Source organism: Malus sylvestris, chromosome 11 (genome assembly GCF_916048215.2).
Source record: "Malus sylvestris chromosome 11, drMalSylv7.2, whole genome shotgun sequence".
Lineage (NCBI taxonomy): Eukaryota > Viridiplantae > Streptophyta > Magnoliopsida > Rosales > Rosaceae > Malus > Malus sylvestris.
In genome coordinates this window covers 40,695,598-40,718,886 of record NC_062270.1, presented here as the reverse complement: position 1 = coordinate 40,718,886, position 23,289 = coordinate 40,695,598, and the positions used below count along the sequence as shown (strand labels likewise).

General features: G+C 42.9%; 2 long non-coding RNA genes across 2 annotated transcripts; one reads left to right on the top strand and one right to left on the bottom strand.

Moving 5' to 3' along the window:
• Positions 1-7,511: 7,511 nt before the first annotated feature.
• On the bottom strand, positions 7,512-8,561 carry LOC126588409 (uncharacterized). Its single transcript, XR_007611451.1, has 4 exons — positions 8,465-8,561; positions 8,284-8,381; positions 8,103-8,200; positions 7,512-7,927 (listed from the first exon to the last, which is right to left on the bottom strand). It is a non-coding gene; the product is annotated as an uncharacterized LOC126588409 (long non-coding RNA).
• Positions 8,562-22,103: 13,542 nt separating this feature from the next.
• LOC126588410 (uncharacterized) lies at positions 22,104-22,997 on the top strand. The gene is made up of 3 exons (XR_007611452.1): positions 22,104-22,214; positions 22,298-22,395; positions 22,571-22,997. It is a non-coding gene; the product is annotated as an uncharacterized LOC126588410 (long non-coding RNA).
• Positions 22,998-23,289: the final 292 nt, after the last annotated feature.

The following is a 23,289-nucleotide window of genomic DNA, read 5'->3' as shown; positions in this document are numbered from 1 at the left end:
AGCCAAAGTAGACTTCTAAACAGTGCACTTTCTCCTCTCTTGCAAAACCAAAAGTACTCAAACTAACAATAGGTCTTAGTTCAATATTGAGCGTAAGTTTTGTAAGGGCTGTTTGTACCATACTTGACCAATCCCGAAACTACCGAGCACCGGCCAACGCTATACTGTCAAGGAAGAGTTCCCCTCCGACCAGGAGGCCAATCACTACTCGACACGTGTCAAGATTAGAAGCCAATCAGAGCGCAGCACGTGTCGACATCAAGAACCAATCACAACATGACACATGTCAATGTGACAAAGCTACAAGTTTTTCTATAAATAGGGGTCATTCCCCCACAATATTGCCTAATGCCATTTTTTGTTAAATCATTCACAAGAACTCACTAAATTGAGAGCTTGATCCTTTGTACTTGTGTAAGCCCTTCACTACTAATAAGAACTCCTCTACTCCGTGGACGTAGCCAATCTGGGTGAACCACGTACATCCTGTGTTTGCTTCTCTGTCTCTATTCATTTACGTACTTATCCTCACTAGTGACTGAAGCAACCAAGCAACCAAGCGAAGGTCACAAAACCTGACACTTTCTGTTGTACCAAAGTCTTCGCTGATTTTGTGCATCAACATTTGGCGCCGTCTGTGGGAAACGACACTTATTCCTACTCTCTTCAGCTGTGTCAAGCTGGTTTCTATCATTCGTACACTTTCTTTTGACCAGGCATCCCTCTCCAGCATGGGAAGCGAAGGAAGCCACAGCACACAGAATGACACCCCCCTTGCACATAGTGCGAAACAACGAAAGAAGGAAGGAAAACGAGTTCTTCTTCAAGCTAAAGTCGATGAGTTGGAAGCTCAGAACAACAAGATAGCAATGAGGAATGAGGTCCTCCAGGAGCAATATGAGAAGCTCTTCGAGACACTCCACGAAGCTAGGCAAGCTCAGACACGCGAGCTTGTTGCCCCCGTGGAAGTCAACCATCAACTGGGTGCCCTCCAACATGGAGGGTCACATGCATTCGACATAGATATCCCTGATAGGGAACAGATTACCCCTCGACTTGATAATCAACATGAGGCTTCTCTTAACCCAGTTGCTTCGACCCGAACCATGAGAAGTGGAGGGAGACACCTCTTTGCTGAAGGGGCAGAAGGATCGAAAGCCGTCTTTCGCGATTGTCGGGATTTCCTGAAGCAACGTCGAGAGAATTCCATCCATATAAGCTCAAAGATTAATGACCCAAGGATTTCTGAGAGACTCGGTCCCCTGCCACGGCCCAAGCCGGCCACCAATTTGGGGAAGGGGCAACAAGTCCCAGAGAGACATGAGGGTACAAGGGACTCAGAGGTGTTCCGACAGACATACCCTGGAAGCCAGTACAACGAGTCCAGGGAAAAATCACATGCCCTTGATCAAACCTTCCTAATTCCAAGAGGAGATGGAGATTTACGAAAGAAAGCTCCAGTGACACATAACTCCGCTCAGGACCCCCTTGTCCTACAACTTCTTGAGGAAGTAAACAAGTTGAAGGCTGAACGTCAGGCTGAAATACCTGACTGGAACCAACCCAGGCCTGGCCCTCTTACAAGGAGGATCCTCAACACCCCCCTTCAAGCAAAGACAAAGCAAAAGCTTGGCTTGCAACTTTATACTGGAAAAGAGGACCCGATTGAGCACCTTAACCTCTTTGAGTCCACCATGGCATACCGGATGCACACCGACGAAGAGCGATGTCTTCTCTTCCCCTCCACCCTCTCTGGCGGAGCTCTAAATTGGTATTGTCGTCTTACACCTGAGACGGTAGACTCATTTGAGGAATTGAGGAAACTATTTGTTTCCCAACACATTTTCCAAACCGATCGCTTGCACTCTGCAGATGACCTGTACACTATCCGCCAGAAGCCAGACGAGTCATTACGTATGTATGCTGGCCGCTTCAGCCATGAATACTCCCGGTGTGCCGAAGCAGACGACAAGACTGCCCTCAAAGCCTTCACGGCAGGCCTACGTGATTGTTTCTTTAAATACATGATCAATGCCAATACTTGGAAGACTTACTCTGAGGTGATGGCGCAGGCTTATAACCATGCCTCCGCCGAGGCAAAGACATATCAGGAGAAACCCCCTACAACCATCATTTATCAACAAGTGGGAGGTGGAAGCCAGACTCACCTAAATGAGAAGACCTCGACTTTCCAAACAGCAGTGGCACCACCCCATGCCTTGCATAATGCTTCGCCGAATCAACAGACATATCAATTTCAAGGCAAGAGGAAGGATTTCCATCCTCACCACTCTCATTTCAGTAAAAAGAGTAAGGGACACTATCCCGATAACCAAGGGTATCGCCACAATAACGCTCGCCCCCAGGCAGTCAATGCAGTGGGTCAAACCCGCGTCAAGATACCCCCTACCCCAAGGTATGAGACATACACGCCCTTGAATGCCACATGCGCGGCCATTTACCCCAGCATAGCTCACCTGATACCAAAGCCAAAGCCGAGGCACCCAGATTACACGCCCTCGAATAACGCGGGCATGTTTTGTTGCTACCATGAGCATAACGGCCATGATAGCGAGAAATGTATCATCCTCCGTGATCGTATTGAAGCTTTGGCACGAGAAGGAAAAATTGATCAATTCCTCCTTCACCCTCAAAGGGATAACCGTAACCAACGCCAGGTGAATGTCATATATTCCATAAGCGGCGGCACACCCATATCTGAATCTTCCAATAGGGCCATGAAAAACAGTGAACGAATTCTGAGGCCTGGTCACCAAGTGTTTCACGTGGAAGACATCAGGGGAGAGAAGTATCAAAAGCCTAACTGGGATCCGATATGTTTCTACCCTGAGGAAGAAAGAGGCATCATCTACCCTCATAACGACCCATTGATCGTGGAGGCTCACATAGCCAACTTTGGTGTTCGACGAATCCTCGTAGACACAGGGGCTTCGGTCAATATCATGTTTGCCGAAGCTTTCAGGGCACTCAGTGTAGCTGAACACTTGCTCGATCGCTCGATTTCTCCTCTGATAAGCTTCTCCGGTGATATCGTGCAACCCTTAGGGAGCATACATTTACCCTTTACTATTGGTACAGGCCCTTACACGGCTACCATTACCACTAACTTCCTAGTGGTTGACTGCCCAACGGCATACAATGTCATCTTTGGGCGCACAGGCATCAATGATCTCAAGGCTATGGTATCCACGCATATGCTGTTGATGAAATTTCCAACCCCCCATGGCAACGGCTACATCAGAGGAGATCAGCTTAGTGCACGATCATGTTACAACACTTCAGTTAAGCAACAACACTTGCCCGGACCCAAGGAAACCCTGTCTGTACATGACCAAGTCACAAAGACCAGCCTAGATGAAGCGAACTTGGATCTTCCTGATAGCAACAATCAACCCGATGATCCTCGAGATGACTCTTTCACCCAGCAAGCCCAACCTGCTGAAGAGTTGGAGAAGGTACCTATCTCAAGAGATTATCCAGATCGCATGGTGAAGATTGGCACCACATTGTCACCACCCCTTCGGTTAGCATTGATATCTTTTTTGAAAGAGAACACTGAAGTCTTCGCCTGGTCATACGAGGACATGCCAGGCATCTCTCCCGATGTCATCTGTCATCGTTTGAGTATTGACCCCAAGATCAAGCCGGTGAGACAGAAGCGAAGATCTTATGACGCTGAACGATACGAGGCAATGAAAGCAGAAGTTGAAAAACTCAAAGGCATAGGCTTTGTCCGCGAAGTCAATTACCCGACATGGGTAGCAAATGTGGTCCTTGTTAAGAAAAATCCGACCAAAGAAAGTCTTTTGCTTCAAAAGGTCTTGTGGAGAATGTGTGTTGACTACACCGACCTAAACAAAGGGTGTCCGAAAGATAGCTTCCCTCTTCCTCTTATTGACAGACTTATAGACTCTACGGCCGGGTGTGAACTCCTGAGCTTCATGGATGCTTACTCAGGATACAACCAAATCCTCATGAACCCTTCGGATCAAGAACACACAGCCTTCACTACCGACAGAGGACTATACTGCTACAAAGTCATGCCTTTCGGCCTAAAGAATGCAGGAGCGACTTATCAGAGACTAGTCAACTCAATGTTCGCCGAGCAGATTGGGAAGAGCATGGAAGTTTACGTTGATGATATGTTAGTCAAGAGCAAACATGCTGACCAACACATCACCAACCTATATGAAACTTTCACTATTTTGAAGAGGTATCGAATGAGGTTAAACCCCAACAAATGTGCCTTCGGCGTAGGCTCTGGCAAATTCTTAGGTTTCATGATTAGCCAACGAGGCATTGAAGCTAATCCCGAGAAGATCAAAGCAATCCTCGACATGAAGGAACCGGTAACTTCAAAGGACATCCAGAGCCTTACTGGCAAGGTGGCAGCCTTAACCAGGTTCATTTCTAAGGCCACAGACAAATGTGCTCCCTTTTTTAAAGCACTTAAGGGAAGTAGGAAGTACATTACATGGACTGATGAATGTGCCGAGGCATTCAAAAACCTCAAGGAGTACATGAGTAAAGCCCATCTACTCTCCAAGCCCGAGGTAGGAGACATTCTCATTATCTACCTATCGGTATCAGCTTCAGCCGTAAGTTCCGTTCTCATTCGAAAGGATGGGAATATTGAGCGACCTGTCTACTACGCTAGCAAAGCCTTACAAGATGCGGAGACACGGTACTCTAACATTGAGAAATTGGCTCTGGCATTGGTCATGTCTGCTCGAAAACTCCGCCCTTACTTCCAAGCGCACTCCATCATCGTGCTTACCAATTATCCTCTTCGACAGATACTCCAAAGTCCTGACACTTCAGGGCGAATGATCAAATGGGCAATAGCGTTGGGTGAGTTTGACATCTCCTACCAACCAAAGCCAGCTGAGAAGGGCCAAGCAGTAGCAGATTTCATCGCCGACTTCACATATCCTGTTGACATTGCTTCTACACCTGAAGCAGTAGCTTCATTACCATCGGAAGCTCAGAAAGTAGAATCAACGACCTCAGCATGGAGTCTGTATGTTGATGGCTCATCCAACCAACAGGGCTGTGGAGCGGGACTAGTCTTGACTACGCCCGACAAAGTAGCAATGGAGTATGCTCTTCGTTTCAAATTCAAGGCATCAAACAATGAGGCCGAGTATGAAGCCCTTCTAGCAGGATTACGTTTGGCCAAACACCTCGGGGTTAAACAAATTGATATTTTCAGTGACTCCCAATTAGTGGTCAACCAGGTTACCAACAACTTTGATGCTAAGGACAGCTCCATGGCAGCATATCTTGCGCAAACACAACTTTTGCTCAAGCACTTCCACTACCAGATCACCCAAGTTCCTCGAGCGGCAAACAGTCATGCAGACGCCCTGGCTCGCCTCGCCTCAGCTGTGGAAGACAAGATTGGAAGAAAAATTCATGTCGAACTGTTGGCAACACCAAGCACCATGGCCGCAGAAGTATGCAACTTACAACGGGGGGATAGTTGGATCACCCCGATCTATAATTTCCTTGCTCATGGCACCCTCCCAAATGATAAAGTCCAGGCTAAGCAAATTCGATACAAGTCTACCCGCTACCTGATCATCAATGATCAACTCTATAAGCGAGGTTTTAGCCTGCCATACTTAAGGTGTCTTACGCCTGCCGAGGCGGAAATCGTCCTTCGGGAAATACATGAGGGAGTCTGTGGAGATCATGCTGGATCTCGGTCCCTAGCACACAAGACTTTTCGCCAAGGATATTACTGGCCAACACTCCACCAGGATGCCATCAAAGTATCCCGCTCATGTGACAAATGTCAACGATATGCGGCTATTCCTCATTCCCCTCCAGAGCCTCTTACTCCTATGATCAGCCCTTGGCCCTTCGCCCAGTGGGGACTTGATTTGATCGGCCCAATGCCGGCAGGGAAGGGCAAAGTCTGTTACGCAGTCGTTGCAGTGGACTACTTCACAAAGTGGGCCGAAGTAGAACCCTTGGCAACCATTACTGAGGCAAAGATAGAAGACTTCGTGTGGAAGAACATCCTTTGTAGATTCGGCATTCCCAATGCGATAGTCACTGACAATGGGCGACAGTTTGACAACAAGAAGTTCAGGTTGTTCTGCTCTAAGTTCAACATCAACTTATGCTTTGCCTTTCCAGCTCATCCCCAGTCTAATGGACAAGTTGAGGCCATCAACAAAATAATCAAGCGCACTTTGAAAACCAGCTTGGACAAAGCTAAAGGCTGTTGGCCAGAATTTGTACCCCAAGTTCTTTGGTCATATCGCACTTCATATCGGACTTCAACAGGAGAAACTCCATTCTCACTTGCCTTTGGCACAGAGGCGGTTGTCCCTGTTGAGCTCGAGCAAGCAACATTCCGAGTCCAGAACTACATTCAAAGTGAAAATGACAAACAACTCACCCTCAACTTGGATTTAGTCGAGGAACACAGAAACCAAGCTCACTTGAGGAATGTCGCCTACAAGCAGCGCATCTCCAACTATTATGACTCTAGGGTCAAGCCTCGTTCTTTCAAAATAGGAGACTGGGTCTTAAAGAAAAGATTACTCTGCGACAGAGTCCCGAGTGAAGGCACACTTAGTCCAAACTGGGATGGACCGTATGAAGTCATTGGCATCAGTCGCCCTGGCTCTTACACACTTAGAAGCTCCGATGGCAAGACCCTTGGCCATCCATGGAACGCTGATCACTTGAAGTACTACTACAAATAGACTCACGATGTACAAGTGTTGAGCTATAGCCGTTCGGCATCCTATGTAATGAAGGCCATTTGGCAATGAATTCAATAAAGAGGTAATTTAGCCAACTCAGCCCTCACTCTTTTACATTCATAGCAAGCGATGCCGGAACCCTTCTCAATCAGAAAGCAATCTGTCTTCCACAGTCACTACAAAACAAGCAAATGAAGATCGTGTCAAGCGCAAAAAAAAAAAAAAAAAAAAAAAAAAACAACTTCATCCAAAAAGCTTCACCCGAAAAGCTTCACCTAAAAAGCTTCACCCAAAAAGCTTCACCTAAAAAGCTTCACCTAAAAAAGCTTCACCCAAAAAGCTTCATCCGAAAAGCTTCACCTAAAAAGCTTCACCTAAAAAAGCTTCACCCAAAAAGCTTCACCTAAAAAGCTTCACCCAAAAAGCTTCACCATCAAAGCTTCACCTAAAAAGCTTCACCCAAAAAGCTTCACCTAAAAAGCTTCACCCAAAAAGCTTCACCATCAAAGCTTCACCTAAAAAAGCTTCACCCAAAAAGCTTCACCCGAAAAGCTTCACCTAAAAAGCTTCACCCAAAAAGCTTCACCCAACAAGCTTCACCCGAAAAGCTTCACCTCCAAAGCTTCACCCACAAAGCTTCAACACCAAAGCTTCACCTACAAAGCTTCAACACAAAACCTTGCTCCAAATAAACAAATTTTGCTCACAAAACCCAAGATGCCCTTGAACTTGTACAAAAACACTTGGGTAAACATAAACATTTTTTGTTTTACACCCACAAGGGCCCAAAATTTTCCTTCTTATTTATTCACTTATATATGTTCCCAAACATATTATAATAGATCCAACAACAAGCCAAAGTCCCAAATTTCATAATGGACAAAAGTACAAGCAATTCATCAATAATGAAGGTGCTACAAAAATTGGAATCTGCCCCAAAATAGAAATCCAACCCAAGAGACTTTTTCTCTCTCTCCCTCTTCCGCCTCCTTTCATCTATCAAATTTCTGCAACCTCTGCTCTTCTCCAATGGAGCTGAATTTTGGACACCCTATAGTTCTTGAGCATATGAACAACTTTCAAGAAGGAACCATTTCTGTTTGAGCGACGGAAATTAAAGTGTTGAAGCTCCAAACATGATAGTCGGCTTCTTGCAGATTTCGAAGCTGTTGTGATGTTTCGAAGATCTGGAAATATTTAACCGTTAGTTCATCCTGAATTTTTGATATGTTATGAAAGAGTCGATGAGGAACAACTTCAATGAAGAAAGCATACCGATCTGAACAAGAGAAAATGGAGTTTCGAAGCTCACAACAAATCTGACGGGTTGACAGACAAATAATAACCAGTCATTCATCATACCTGAATTTCTTGAGTTATACAGCTCCGAGGGATCTAAAATTTGGATATGTTGTAGTTCACAAGCTGAGGAACAACTTCAATGAAGAAAGCATACCGATCTGAACAAGAGAAAATGGAGTTTCGAAGCTCACAACAAATCTGACGGGTTGACAGAAAAATAATAACCAGTCATTCATCATACCTGAGTTTCTTGAGTTATACAGCTCCGAGGGATCTCAAATTTGGATATGTTGTAGTTCACAATCTGAGGAACAACTTCAATGAAGAAAGCATACCGATCTGAACAAGAGAAAATGGAGTTTCGAAGCTCACAACAAATCTGACGGGTTGACAGAAAAATAATAACCAGTCATTCATCATACCTGAGTTTCTTGAGTTATACAGCTCCGAGGGATCTCAAATTTGGATATGTTGTAGTTCACAAGCTGAGGAACAACTTCAATGAAGAAAGCATGCTGATCTGAGCAAGAGAAAATAGAGTTTCAAAGCTCACAACAAATCTGACGGGTTGACAGACAAATGATAAACAGTCACTCATCATACCTGGATTTCTGGAGTTGTACTGCTCCGATGGCTCTCCAATTTGGATATGTTGTAGTTAAGGAATTAACGAACAACTTTCATGAAGACAACTTTGTGATTCGACCTACAGATGATGGTGTTATGTTGAAAAACAATTCCGGTTGTTAGGGGAAATGAAAAACAATTCCACCAAAGAAACATCATTATGATGTTTCATCATTATGGTGTTTTCATCATTATGATGCTTTCATCATTGTGATGCTTCCATCATTGTGATGCTTCCATTATGATGTTAATGCACCAACGGTTACACCTTCTGCAATTCCACTTATTCGGGCCTAGCAACCTTCATCAACAAAATCTATGAAGAAAAAGTCCGGGGCTACCACTTAGAAAACAAAAGAATGAAGTTTTGGTACTTACGACATGAACTATTAGCAAGACACCTCATTCGTCAACTCCCTCGACTAGAGACTTGGGGGACTCCCACCATATGCTACTACGCCTTGGTACTCAAAAGTTCGTGACTACTCAGTGACTTGGATTTTTCAAGTCTCCAACCGAGAAGTTTTCCTCACTCGGGAAATTAAGGGAACACTACCTCAAACTACATGCTTCACTCACAAAGCTTCAACAATACAGGTTTCAACAAAAGCAAAAATTCAAAGAACTTTATGAAGAAGGCTTTGGTGTATTTAACACAATATGTTGAAATGAAGCAAAGCTTATTTATTAATATTTTCGATAAGCCACAAATATGTACATATACATGAGTCAAAATAAACAAACAAAAGGGAGCCTTCACAAAGGTTGCTTAGGGGAAGTCTCAGCAGTCGGTAGAGCCCCAGAAAGAGAAAGCACCGGAGGGTGGTTATCCGGAGCCTTAGTACTTGACAAAACCCCAGAAGGAGGAGGCATTGGAGGTTCATCATTTGAAGCTTCATTACCAGGTACAGCCCCAGAGGACGAAGGCAATAAATGCCTTTGGAACAAACCCACAAACCGCTGATGATCAAGTAAAACCTTACCATCAGATTCCTTCATCTGGTCAAGCTTCCTCTTCATGTTTGTAGCATAGTCATGGGCGAGCCGGTGCAACTGCTTATTCTCATGCTTGAGCCCTCTAATCTCCTGTTTGAGACTCATCACTTCAGCAGCTAATGATTCAACTTGGCGGGTTCTAGCAAATAGGCGTTGGGCCATATTAGACACAGAACCTGCACACTGAACACTAAGAGCCAAAGAGTCCTTAACAGCCAACTCATCAGACCGTTTGGAAAGTAGTCTGTTATCTTTGGGAGTGAGAAGGTTCCTGGCCACCACTGCAGCGGTCATATCATTCTTCATCACAGAATCCCCAACGGTAAGAGGACCGGTAGGGGATATGAAGGATGGGCGCCATATGTTGTCTGGAGAAGGCGTGGCTGTCTCTTCTCCAAGGTTCAAGTCAAAACGACGGTCGGAGGGTCCAGACATTTTCAAATGTGTTGAAGAGGGAAGAGGTCAGACAAATCAAGATCTTAGAAGTGCAAGAAATGAGCTTCTACTGGTAGAGATTCAAGTGTGCTGTGGAACTTAATGTCAGCCTCTATAAAAATCTGCACTCGACGGAGCTTCAGAAATCGAAGAGGCATTTGCTTTCTCAAAAGCTGGGCTGCTCAGAGACCACGAGGGCCGATCTCAGAAATCGAAGAGGCGTTTGCTTTCTCAAAAGCTGGGCTGCTCAGAGACCACGAGGGCCGATCTCAGAAATCGAAGAAGCACCTGCTTTTTCAGCCTCGTCAGCACCTGTCACATGCACAATCAGCTTTGCGGAAATTACGGGCACTCTGTCGAAGATTTCTGGTGAAGTAGAAAGCACGTGAATCTTACTGTTCAATCACCGCTCTCCATATGCACCATCAACTCCTCGGGTACCACATATAACTTTGTCAAAGATCTCTGACAAAGTTTAGGCACGAGAATTTCGAAGTTCCAGCTACCCTACTATTACCCATAAGGGTAAAGGAACAGCACCACTGCTTGACAACTGGAAAGTCCCTATGTGTGTCGACCTCCGTGTTTTGCGGCAAGACAGGTTGGCAAGAACGTCCAACCTTTACTCACATTCGAGAAAAGACTCCCAACATAATTACTTTCTAAAAAACCGGAGTAGCACCGCTTTCCGAATCTCGAGAGTCAGATCCTCGACGGGATTGCTTGTTCGAAAACCGAAGAGGCACAACTCTCAGAACTTCGAGAGCCAGATTTCCTTAGATAAAGCTTGTCTGTAATCTTCACACGTAACATCAACTTTCCAGATACCACATACCACTTTTTCAAAGTGCTCTGACAAAATTAAAACACGTGAAGCTGGCAGCTCCCACTACATTGCTGTGACCAAGAAGGGTAAAGGAATAGCATTACTACTTGTTATTGGGAAATCCCTATATACATTGACCTCCCTCCTCAACGGACAGGCAAACCTGCAAAAATGCTCAACCCTTTCTCGCATTCGAAAAGGCACCCTCAACATAACCTCTCGAAATACTCAGCTTTATTTCCCCCCGATAATGCCTCAGCAAATAAGCCACACCAAGAACAAGAGTATCTCATATCATCAGGGTCGAAAGCAAGAGTATCCCATATCATGCTTTCTCCCTGTCTTTGTCTTTGTCCTTGTCCACACCTGCAGGACAAGGAGAAAGAGAGCAGTCAGTCGGAACCTGAAATCAAACCTCCAATTTGGAACTGACTGCCTGGAGCCTTTGCCTGGTTGCTTACTTAGCATTGCTCTCGAGTACTCATCCTCAACTGCTGTCAAGGTCACGAATTCCACCGGCAAATACCTCATGACAGTTGATCAGATATTGGCTCTTTACACTGAAGCTGCCAAGCGTGGATGAGTCACTATGAAGGAATGTTCTGAAGGACCATTTAAATGCAAAGGTTGCACACCACTTCTGCCATGCAAAAGATTGAAGCAGAAGGTTCAACGGTGAGCTGAAACAGATCACTACAGCACGACACCTTTCCATACCACATTCATTATTCCGTCAACAGCAAAAGTATCCCATATCATCAAGGTCGAACATGCTCTAGATTTGATGGACTTGTTTTGACCCTCAAATTTTTGAGTCGGCCTTATACTCTGAAGGGCACCAGAAAACCCTCCAGCACAGTTCAAGAATAAGCCTGTGGAAAGTTACTTCTTCCAAAGCAAAAGTATCTCATATCATCTCTTATCCATTTGCTTCTCCTTATCCTGACAGTTGAATGAGAGACAAGGAGAAGAAGAACAATCAACCGGAAGCCGAAGTCAAACCTCTGATCCTGGGTTGCTTACTTGGAAGTTTGACTGCTTACCTTGTCTGTCACCTCTTTCAGCAGATCTCCTAGCTCGGCGACTTGGGGGACTCCTACTATAGGGTTTGTATCACACTTGACTAAGCCCGAAACTACAACTAAGCTTTAAGTGAAATTGATACATTACCTTGTGCGTCAACATCAGCTAAATACACCATTCCCGGATGGAGGAAAGGTACTTCCAGAGAAGGGCAGATGAAGATCAGACCACACTTCGGTACTTAGAAGTTTCGTGATTACTCAAGGGATCGGATCTTGCAAGTCCCCAACCGAGGAGTTTCCCTCACTCGGGAACTTAGGGGAGCACTGTTTGTACCATACTTGACCAATCCCGAAACTACCGAGCACCGGCCAACGCTATACTGTCAAGGAAGAGTTCCCCTCCGACCAGGAGGCCAATCACTACTCGACACGTGTCAAGATTAGAAGCCAATCAGAGCGCAGCACGTGTCGACATCAAGAACCAATCACAACATGACACATGTCAATGTGACAAAGCTACAAGTTTTTCTATAAATAGGGGTCATTCCCCCACAATATTGCCTAATGCCATTTTGTGTTAAATCATTCACAAGAACTCACTAAATTGAGAGCTTGATCCTTTGTACTTGTGTAAGCCCTTCACTACTAATAAGAACTCCTCTACTCCGTGGACGTAGCCAATCTGGGTGAACCACGTACATCCTGTGTTTGCTTCTCTGTCTCTATTCATTTACGTACTTATCCTCACTAGTGACTGAAGCAACCAAGCAACCAAGCGAAGGTCACAAAACCTGACACTTTCTGTTGTACCAAAGTCTTCGCTGATTTTGTGCATCAACAGGTTTAAATATATAAAATCACATTTCAATAGAAATCACAATATAAAATCAAGTCATATTCAAAGATGATACCTGTTGATGCACAAAATCAGTGAGGACTTTGGTACAACAGAAAGTGTTAAGTTTGTGACCTTCTCTGGAAGTACTTTTCCTCCATCCAGTTTGTGCTTTATCTATCTCATAGGTAAATGTGGCATCTTCTCTAGAAGTACTTTTCCTCCATCCAGGGGTGGTATCTTTAATTGGTGGAGATGCACAAGGTAATGTATCAATTTGACTTGAAGCTTACTTGTAGTTTCAGGCTTGGTCAAGAACGATACAAACCATGTAGTAGGAGTCCCCCAAGTCGCTGAGCTAGGAGATTTGCCGAAAGAGGTGACAGACAAGGTAAGCAATCAGAGTTCCAAGCAATCAGTCCCATATTAGAAGTTTGATTTCGAGTTCCGGCTGATTGTTCTCATTCTCCCTATCTTGCAGGCAGCAAGAAGGATAAAGAGAAGAAAAATGAGAAGAGATGATATGAGATACTTTTGCTTTTGAAGAAGTAACTTTCCACAAGCTTATTCTTGAACTGGGCTGGAGGGTTTTTTGGTTTCCTCCAAAGTATAAGGCTGACTCAAGAATTTGAGGGTCAAAACAAGTCCATCAAATCTAGAGTACATTCGACCCTGATAATATGGGATACTTTTGTTGTTGACAAAGTAATGTATGTATCGACACGTGTTCTGTTACGTTTGTCTCCATATGCTTTCTTATATCCTTCTCACTTGCCCTATCTGTTCTTCAGGAAGATGTGGTATCTTCTCTGGAAGCATAAGATGTTGAAGATGAGTACTCGAGAGCAATGTCAGGTAAATAATCAAGTAAGGGGTTCTAGGCAGTCAGTTCCTGACTGGAAGCTTGATTCCAAGTGCTGCCTGATTGCTCTCTTTCTCCTTGTCTTGCAGGTAAGAACAAGGCCAAAGGAAAAGACAGGGAAAAAGCATGATATGGGATACTTTTGCTCTAGTGTGGCTTGTTTGCAGAGGTATTATAGGGGGAAAAGAAGCTGAGTATTTCGAGAAACTCTACTGAGAGTGCCCTCTCGGATGTGAAGAAAAGTTGAGCATTTTTTTTATTTGCAGGTTTGTCTGGCTGTGGAGGATGAAGGTCGACATATATAGGAATTGTCCCAATAGCGAGTAGTAACGCTGTTCCTTTACCCTTCTCGGTCATAGCAATGTAGTGGGAGCTGCAAGATTCACATGTTTTAACTTTGTCAGAGCACTTTGAAAAAGTGGTCTATGGTATCTACAAAGCTGATGTTGCGTGTGAAGATTGCAGATAAGCTTTATCCAAGGAAATCTGGCTCTCGAAGTTCAGAGAGCGGTGCCTCTTCGATTTTCGACAAGCAATCCTATCGGGGACCTGGCTCTCCAAATTCGAAGAACAGTGCCTCTTCAATTATCTATTTTATTCATAACTGATTCTTGTATGTTTATTAAGGATGCATACTTAATTTTCATTCATGAATTAGATGCTAGAATATAAATGAGTTTGGCCTAATCGTTACAAGTTTATATTCATGAGTAGTGAAGGTTGTTTATCACAATCGCGTTAATTGAATTCTTGGCAATTGTACCATGCATTCATAGTTATAATTGCCTCGTCAACACTTATGATTTTCATTGAACGTAATGATCTCTGATTGTATCTCTATTATGCATTCATATAGGGGACTTTTAGAGAATGATTTGGGTTGTCGCATGCATTCATCCAATTCAATGAGTAAAGGAAAATCTGAGGGTTAATTTGTGCATCACGATTAATCTGGGGTGTTGAGCATAATAGTTTATTGAAAAGCAATTTGAAATCGATTCATGTACAAGTGTGTCATGTGTGAAGAACGGATCTCTAACTAATCTATCCATCATTTTATTTCTCAAATTCATTTTATAATCTGCCTAGTTTTATAACTTGCTTGTTTATTTCAAATTCATCCAAACCAAAATCCCCCTTTTACTTTCTTGTTTCAAAGTGTTAAATTTATGTTTTGTTTGTGTTTTTGAGTGTTTTGATTCAAGCCAAAACACTAAATTCGTCCAAAGTTGTTTTAGAGTCAAAATCTGCCCAGTTTGTGTTTTTAGGCAGTTTTGAGTGTTTTTAAGTTGTTTTGAATCTTTAGAATCTGTTTTGAGTCCCTTGAGTCTATTCAAACGTTTTTAATTTTGTTTTTGTGTTTTTGAGTCAGTTTAAAGGTTTTAGCAAGCCCTCCTAATCCCCGGTTTAGAACGATCCCTACTTGCATTTATACTACAATTTGACAACAAGAGAGTTTAATTTGAGTGTTTAACTTTCATCGCATCAGGCTGTACCACTTAATGAAGCTCCAAATGATCAACCTTCGGTGCCTTCTACTTCTGGGGTTCTGCCTAGTATTGAGGCTCCGAATAATCACCCTCCGGTGCCTCCTCTTTCTGGGGTTCTGCCGACTGCTGAGACTTCTCCTGAGCAACCTTTGTGAAGGCTCTCTCTTGTTTGTTTATTTTGATTCATGTATATGTACATATTTGTAACTTATCGGAGATATCAATAAACAAGCTTTGCTTCATTTCAACGTATTGTGTTAAATACACCAAGGCCTTCTTCACTAAGTTCTTTGAATTTTTTCTTTTGTTGAAGCTTGTATGTTGAAGCTTTGTGAGTGAAGCATGCATGTTGAGGTAGTGCTCCCTTAATTTCCCGAGTGAGGAAAACTTCTCGGTTGGAGACTTGAAAAATCCAAGTCACTGAGTGGTCATGAGACTTCCGAGTATCAATGTGCAGTAGCATATGGTAGGAGTCCCCCAAGTCTCCGGTCGAGGGAGTTGACGAATGAGGCATTTCCTTTCTAAGTGGTAGCCCAAAACTCCTCCTTCATATATATTTGTTATGAAAGTTGTTAGGCCCAAAGAAGAGGAGGCCTAGGCAATTTTTTTTTTCTGAATTTTTTTTCTTTCGAATTTCCGAAAATATATATATATATATATATTTAAGCTTTGTAGGTGAAACTTTCAGAAAACCAAGCTAGACATAGGTTCATAGGGTCACTAGAAGGTATTTGGTACTTAGACAACACTCATGGACGGTCCTAGAAGCAATCATCCAAAACCCGGATAAAATGCTCATTTTAAAACATTCTCATTTATTGTTAGAGATGCTATAAGGTTCTTCTTATCCTTCTCGTTGGAGCATGTCCATGCATGCGACATTTTCTTTAGAGATTTTTATAATATGTTATCAACGTTGACATAAGGGTGGGGCCCTAATCGACTCCTATTTGATCTCAATTTTAACAAGGACAGGCCTTTAAGTCGCAAGCTCAAAGTATGCACATTATGGCTTTTTGAGCTTATGGCTTTTCACATCAATTTAAGGGAAACCAAGACTAAGTCGAGGAAGGCACCGGCTTTGTTTGAGGGATGCTCCCTCGGTTAGCAATGGCTAAGCCAGGAATTGTGGAGGGGAGAGGCGAGTTTAAAAGCGTAAACGGTCTCAAAACAAATGTAGATAACCAAATCCTTTCAAATAGTAAATAATATTAATATCGTTAATAATTTATCAATACAGACAAATTATAATTGTTGCTGACAAAATTTTATGTTATGAAAAAGTCGCATAATCAACTTATTATCAATAAATGCAAAAAACAAGAAGGCACAGCAGCAGCCGTTGTCTTGTAGTATACACAAAAAGACCAAAAAAAACCAGATATCCATCCAAAGGAATCATAGGCAAGATATCAATATTTTTGGAAGGGGATAACCTAAAATAATATCCTAGCCCAATCCTTTTTCAATAAGAAAGTAGGTGTCTGAAATTTAGTGATTAATTTGCAAATTTTCCATTTGCTGTTAAGGTAGAAATTTCTTGTCCGGCTGCCGGACGATGTATCCATACGACTTCTGATACAAATATAACCATCCTTATTGTATATGGAGAGGTTCTTCAATGTGCCCGAAATATAGGATAAAACAACACACATTGTCTCAAAATTGAAATTGAAATAGAACTAGGAATATATCTCAAAATCTTGAAAGTTTCAAAATGTATTGTGTTATTCAAGTTTGAACTATTTAGAATGACAAACTAGTAGTCAGTGCATATGTTAGTATGAATGAAGTTCCAAATTTGAAATAATTCTCTCAAAAGTAACACTTCACTTTTTCTTTTCTTTTTTGAATAAAATCTCCTTTCCTGTAACGAGTTGGAAGCTGGAACCCATATAGGCATATATATTTACAGTTTGTGGTTTGGAGAGATCTTTTGACTTTTTGAAAGGGCAAAGATTGAATTCCAATTTTGGGGGCAGCTTCTTGCTGCTGCTATCTGATTGGATTCGAAAGTGGGCAGCACGTGGTGAGATGAGTGAGCGTTCCTTCAATTATTTATTTATTTTAACTAGCCAATGAAAAGGTGTCGTCCTACTAATGGGAATTCTAAAAAAAAAAATTAACCAGGACCTATATGACGTCGTTTTGTTCTGGCCTTTTGAAAAATACTTAAAACCCTCCCGCACAGCAGAGCTGCGCATCAACAGGGAAACCAGAACTGCAATAAACCCAGAACTTCCGACGAGACCAGAGGTGCGGAACCACCGCTCCTGGACTTATTTTCTGCGAGGGGAGGGGCGGCCGCCCCTCCTTGCCCCTATGTAGCTTCACCCTTGTCTGTTAGAAAATGAGTATATGAAACTGAATATTATAGTCGGTTGTAGTGTTTCAATCAACATTGAATAGTCTTGCTAGAAAGCTTAAAGCTATCATAATTCTTGTGGGATTGTAATTAAGATATGATTGGAATTCATATTTGGTATCCTATGGTGATTCTAATAGGAGAATCAAATATGATTGATATATTATAAATAGTGGCCACTGCCCTTGTTGATGCACAAAATCAGCGAAGACTTTGGTACAACAGAAAGTGTCAGGTTTTGTGACCTTCGCTTGGTTGCTTGGTTGCTTCAGTCACTAGTGAGGATAAGTACGTAAATGAATAGAGACAGAGAAGCAAACACAGGATGTACGTGGTTCACCCAGATTGGCTACGTCCACGGAGTAGAGGAGTTCTTATTAGTAGTGAAGGGCTTACACAAGTACAAAGGATCAAGCTCTCAATTTAGTGAGTTCTTGTGAATGATTTAACACAAAATGGCATTAGGCAATATTGTGGGGGAATGACCCCTATTTATAGAAAAACTTGTAGCTTTGTCACATTGACATGTGTCATGTTGTGATTGGTTCTTGATGTCGACACGTGCTGCGCTCTGATTGGCTTCTAATCTTGACACGTGTCGAGTAGTGATTGGCCTCCTGGTCGGAGGGGAACTCTTCCTTGACAGTATAGCGTTGGCCGGTGCTCGGTAGTTTCGGGATTGGTCAAGTATGGTACAAACAGTGCTCCCCTAAGTTCCCGAGTGAGGGAAACTCCTCGGTTGGGGACTTGCAAGATCCGATCCCTTGAGTAATCACGAAACTTCTAAGTACCGAAGTGTGGTCTGATCTTCATCTGCCCTTCTCTGGAAGTACCTTTCCTCCATCCGGGAATGGTGTATTTAGCTGATGTTGACGCACAAGGTAATGTATCAATTTCACTTAAAGCTTAGTTGTAGTTTCGGGCTTAGTCAAGTGTGATACAAACCCTATAGTAGGAGTCCCCCAAGTCGCCGAGCTAGGAGATCTGCCGAAAGAGGTGACAGACAAGGTAAGCAGTCAAACTTCCAAGTAAGCAACCCAGGATCAGAGGTTTGACTTCGGCTTCCGGTTGATTGTTCTTCTTCTCCTTGTCTCTCATTCAACTGTCAGGATAAGGAGAAGCAAATGGATAAGAGATGATATGAGATACTTTTGCTTTGGAAGAAGTAACTTTCCACAGGCTTATTCTTGAACTGTGCTGGAGGGTTTTCTGGTGCCCTTCAGAGTATAAGGCCGACTCAAAAATTTGAGGGTCAAAACAAGTCCATCAAATCTAGAGCATGTTCGACCTTGATGATATGGGATACTTTTGCTGTTGACGGAATAATGAATGTGGTATGGAAAGGTGTCGTGCTGTAGTGATCTGTTTCAGCTCACCGTTGAACCTTCTGCTTCAATCTTTTGCATGGCAGAAGTGGTGTGCAACCTTTGCATTTAAATGGTCCTTCAGAACATTCCTTCATAGTGACTCATCCACGCTTGGCAGCTTCAGTGTAAAGAGCCAATATCTGATCAACTGTCATGAGGTATTTGCCGGTGGAATTCGTGACCTTGACAGCAGTTGAGGATGAGTACTCGAGAGCAATGCTAAGTAAGCAACCAGGCAAAGGCTCCAGGCAGTCAGTTCCAAATTGGAGGTTTGATTTCAGGTTCCGACTGACTGCTCTCTTTCTCCTTGTCCTGCAGGTGTGGACAAGGACAAAGACAAAGACAGGGAGAAAGCATGATATGGGATACTCTTGCTTTCGACCCTGATGATATGAGATACTCTTGTTCTTGGTGTGGCTTATTTGCTGAGGCATTATCGGGGGGAAATAAAGCTGAGTATTTCGAGAGGTTATGTTGAGGGTGCCTTTTCGAATGCGAGAAAGGGTTGAGCATTTTTGCAGGTTTGCCTGTCCGTTGAGGAGGGAGGTCAATGTATATAGGGATTTCCCAATAACAAGTAGTAATGCTATTCCTTTACCCTTCTTGGTCACAGCAATGTAGTGGGAGCTGCCAGCTTCACGTGTTTTAATTTTGTCAGAGCACTTTGAAAAAGTGGTATGTGGTATCTGGAAAGCTGATGTTACGTGTGAAGATTACAGACAAGCTTTATCTAAGGAAATCTGGCTCTCGAAGTTCTGAGAGTTGTGCCTCTTCGGTTTTCGAACAAGCAATCCCGTCGAGGATCTGACTCTCGAGATTCGGAAAGCGGTGCTACTCCGGTTTTTTAGAAAGTAATTATGTTGGGAGTCTTTTCTCGAATGTGAGTAAAGGTTGGACGTTCTTGCCAACCTGTCTTGCCGCAAAACACGGAGGTCGACACACATAGGGACTTTCCAGTTGTCAAGCAGTGGTGCTGTTCCTTTACCCTTATGGGTAATAGTAGGGTAGCTGGAACTTCGAAATTCTCATGCCTAAACTTTGTCAGAGATCTTTGACAAAGTTATATGTGGTACCCGAGGAGTTGATGGTGCATATGGAGAGCGGTGATTGAACAGTAAGATTCACGTGCTTTCTACTTCACCAGAAATCTTCGACAGAGTGCCCGTAATTTCCGCAAAGCTGATTGTGCATGTGACAGGTGCTGACGAGGCTGAAAAAGCAGGTGCTTCTTCGATTTCTGAGATCGGCCCTCGTGGTCTCTGAGCAGCCCAGCTTTTGAGAAAGCAAACGCCTCTTCGATTTCTGAGATCGGCCCTCGTGGTCTCTGAGCAGCCCAGCTTTTGAGAAAGCAAATGCCTCTTCGATTTCTGAAGCTCCGTCGAGTGCAGATTTTTATAGAGGCTGACATTAAGTTCCACAGCACACTTGAATCTCTACCAGTAGAAGCTCATTTCTTGCACTTCTAAGATCTTGATTTGTCTGACCTCTTCCCTCTTCAACACATTTGAAAATGTCTGGACCCTCCGACCGTCGTTTTGACTTGAACCTTGGAGAAGAGACAGCCACGCCTTCTCCAGACAACATATGGCACCCATCCTTCATATCCCCTACCGGTCCTCTTACCGTTGGGGATTCTGTGATGAAGAATGATATGACCGCTGCAGTGGTGGCCAGGAACCTTCTCACTCCCAAAGATAACAGACTACTTTCCAAACGGTCTGATGAGTTGGCTGTTAAGGACTCTTTGGCTCTTAGTGTTCAGTGTGCAGGTTCTGTGTCTAATATGGCCCAACGCCTATTTGCTAGAACCCGCCAAGTTGAATCATTGGCTGCTGAAGTGATGAGTCTCAAACAGGAGATTAGAGGGCTCAAGCATGAGAATAAGCAGTTGCACCGGCTCGCCCATGACTATGCTACAAACATGAAGAGGAAGCTTGACCAGATGTAGGAATCTGATGGTAAGGTTTTACTTGATCATCAGCGGTTTGTGGGTTTGTTCCAAAGGCATTTATTGCCTTCGTCCTCTGGGGCTGTACCTGGTAATGAAGCTTCAAATGATGAACCTCCAATGCCTCCTCCTTCTGGGGTTTTGTCAAGTACTAAGGCTCCGGATAACCACCCTCCGGTGCTTTCTCTTTCTGGGGCTCTACCGACTGCTGAGACTTCCCCTAAGCAACCTTTGTGAAGGCTCCCTTTTGTTTGTTTATTTTGACTCATGTATATGTACATATTTGTGGCTTATCGAAAATATTAATAAATAAGCTTTGCTTCATTTCAACATATTGTGTTAAATACACCAAAGCCTTCTTCATAAAGTTCTTTGAATTTTTGCTTTTGTTGAAACCTGTATTGTTGAAGCTTTGTGAGTGAAGCATGTAGTTTGAGGTAGTGTTCCCTTAATTTCCCGAGTGAGGAAAACTTCTCGGTTGGAGACTTGAAAAATCCAAGTCACTGAGTAGTCACGAACTTTTGAGTACCAAGGCGTAGTAGCATATGGTGGGAGTCCCCCAAGTCTCTAGTCGAGGGAGTTGACGAATGAGGTGTCTTGCTAATAGTCCATGTCGTAAGTACCAAAACTTCATTCTTTTGTTTTCTAAGTGGTAGCCCCGGACTTTTTCTTCATAGATTTTGTTGATGAAGGTTGCTAGGCCCGAATAAGTGGAATTGCAGAAGGTGTAACCGTTGGTGCATTAACATCATAATGGAAGCATCACAATGATGGAAGCATCACAATGATGGAAGCATCACAATGATGAAAGCATCATAATGATGAAAACACCATAATGATGAAACATCATAATGATGTTTCTTTGGTGGAATTGTTTTTCATTTCCCCTAACAACCGGAATTGTTTTTCAACATAACACCATCATCTGTAGGTCGAATCACAAAGTTGTCTTCATGAAAGTTGTTCGTTAATTCCTTAACTACAACATATCCAAATTGGAGAGCCATCGGAGCAGTACAACTCCAGAAATCCAGGTATGATGAGTGACTGTTTATCATTTGTCTGTCAACCCGTCAGATTTGTTGTGAGCTTTGAAACTCTATTTTCTCTTGCTCAGATCAGCATGCTTTCTTCATTGAAGTTGTTCCTCAGCTTGTGAACTACAACATATCCAAATTTTAGATCCCTCGGAGCTGTATAACTCAAGAAACTCAGGTATGATGAATGACTGGTTATTATTTTTCTGTCAACCCGTCAGATTTGTTGTGAGCTTCGAAACTCCATTTTCTCTTGTTCAGATCGGTATGCTTTCTTCATTGAAGTTGTTCCTCAGATTGTGAACTACAACATATCCAAATTTGAGATCCCTCGGAGCTGTATAACTCAAGAAACTCAGGTATGATGAATGACTGGTTATTATTTTTCTGTCAACCCGTCAGATTTGTTGTGAGCTTCGAAACTCCATTTTCTCTTGTTCAGATCGGTATGCTTTCTTCATTGAAGTTGTTCCTCAGCTTGTGAACTACAACATATCCAAATTTTAGATCCCTCGGAGCTGTATAACTCAAGAAATTCAGGTATGATGAATGACTGGTTATTATTTGTCTGTCAACCCGTCAGATTTGTTGTGAGCTTCGAAACTCCATTTTCTCTTGTTCAGATCGGTATGCTTTCTTCATTGAAGTTGTTCCTCATCGACTCTTTCATAACATATCAAAAATTCAGGATGAACTAACGGTTAAATATTTCCAGATCTTCGAAACATCACAACAGCTTCGAAATCTGCAAGAAGCCGACTATCATGTTTGGAGCTTCAACACTTTAATTTCCGTCGCTCAAACAGAAATGGTTCCTTCTTGAAAGTTGTTCATATGCTCAAGAACTATAGGGTGTCCAAAATTCAGCTCCATTGGAGAAGAGCAGAGGTTGCAGAAATTTGATAGATGAAAGGAGGCGGAAGAGGGAGAGAGAGAAAAAGTCTCTTGGGTTGGATTTCTATTTTGGGGCAGATTCCAATTTTTGTAGCACCTTCATTATTGATGAATTGCTTGTACTTTTGTCCATTATGAAATTTGGGACTTTGGCTTGTTGTTGGATCTATTATAATATGTTTGGGAACATATATAAGTGAATAAATAAGAAGGAAAATTTTGGGCCCTTGTGGGTGTAAAACAAAAAATGTTTATGTTTACCCAAGTGTTTTTGTACAAGTTCAAGGGCATCTTGGGTTTTGTGAGCAAAATTTGTTTATTTGGAGCAAGGTTTTGTGTTGAAGCTTTGTAGGTGAAGCTTTGGTGTTGAAGCTTTGTGGGTGAAGCTTTGGAGGTGAAGCTTTTCGGGTGAAGCTTGTTGGGTGAAGCTTTTTGGGTGAAGCTTTTTAGGTGAAGCTTTTCGGGTGAAGCTTTTTGGGTGAAGCTTTTTTAGGTGAAGCTTTGATGGTGAAGCTTTTTGGGTGAAGCTTTTTAGGTGAA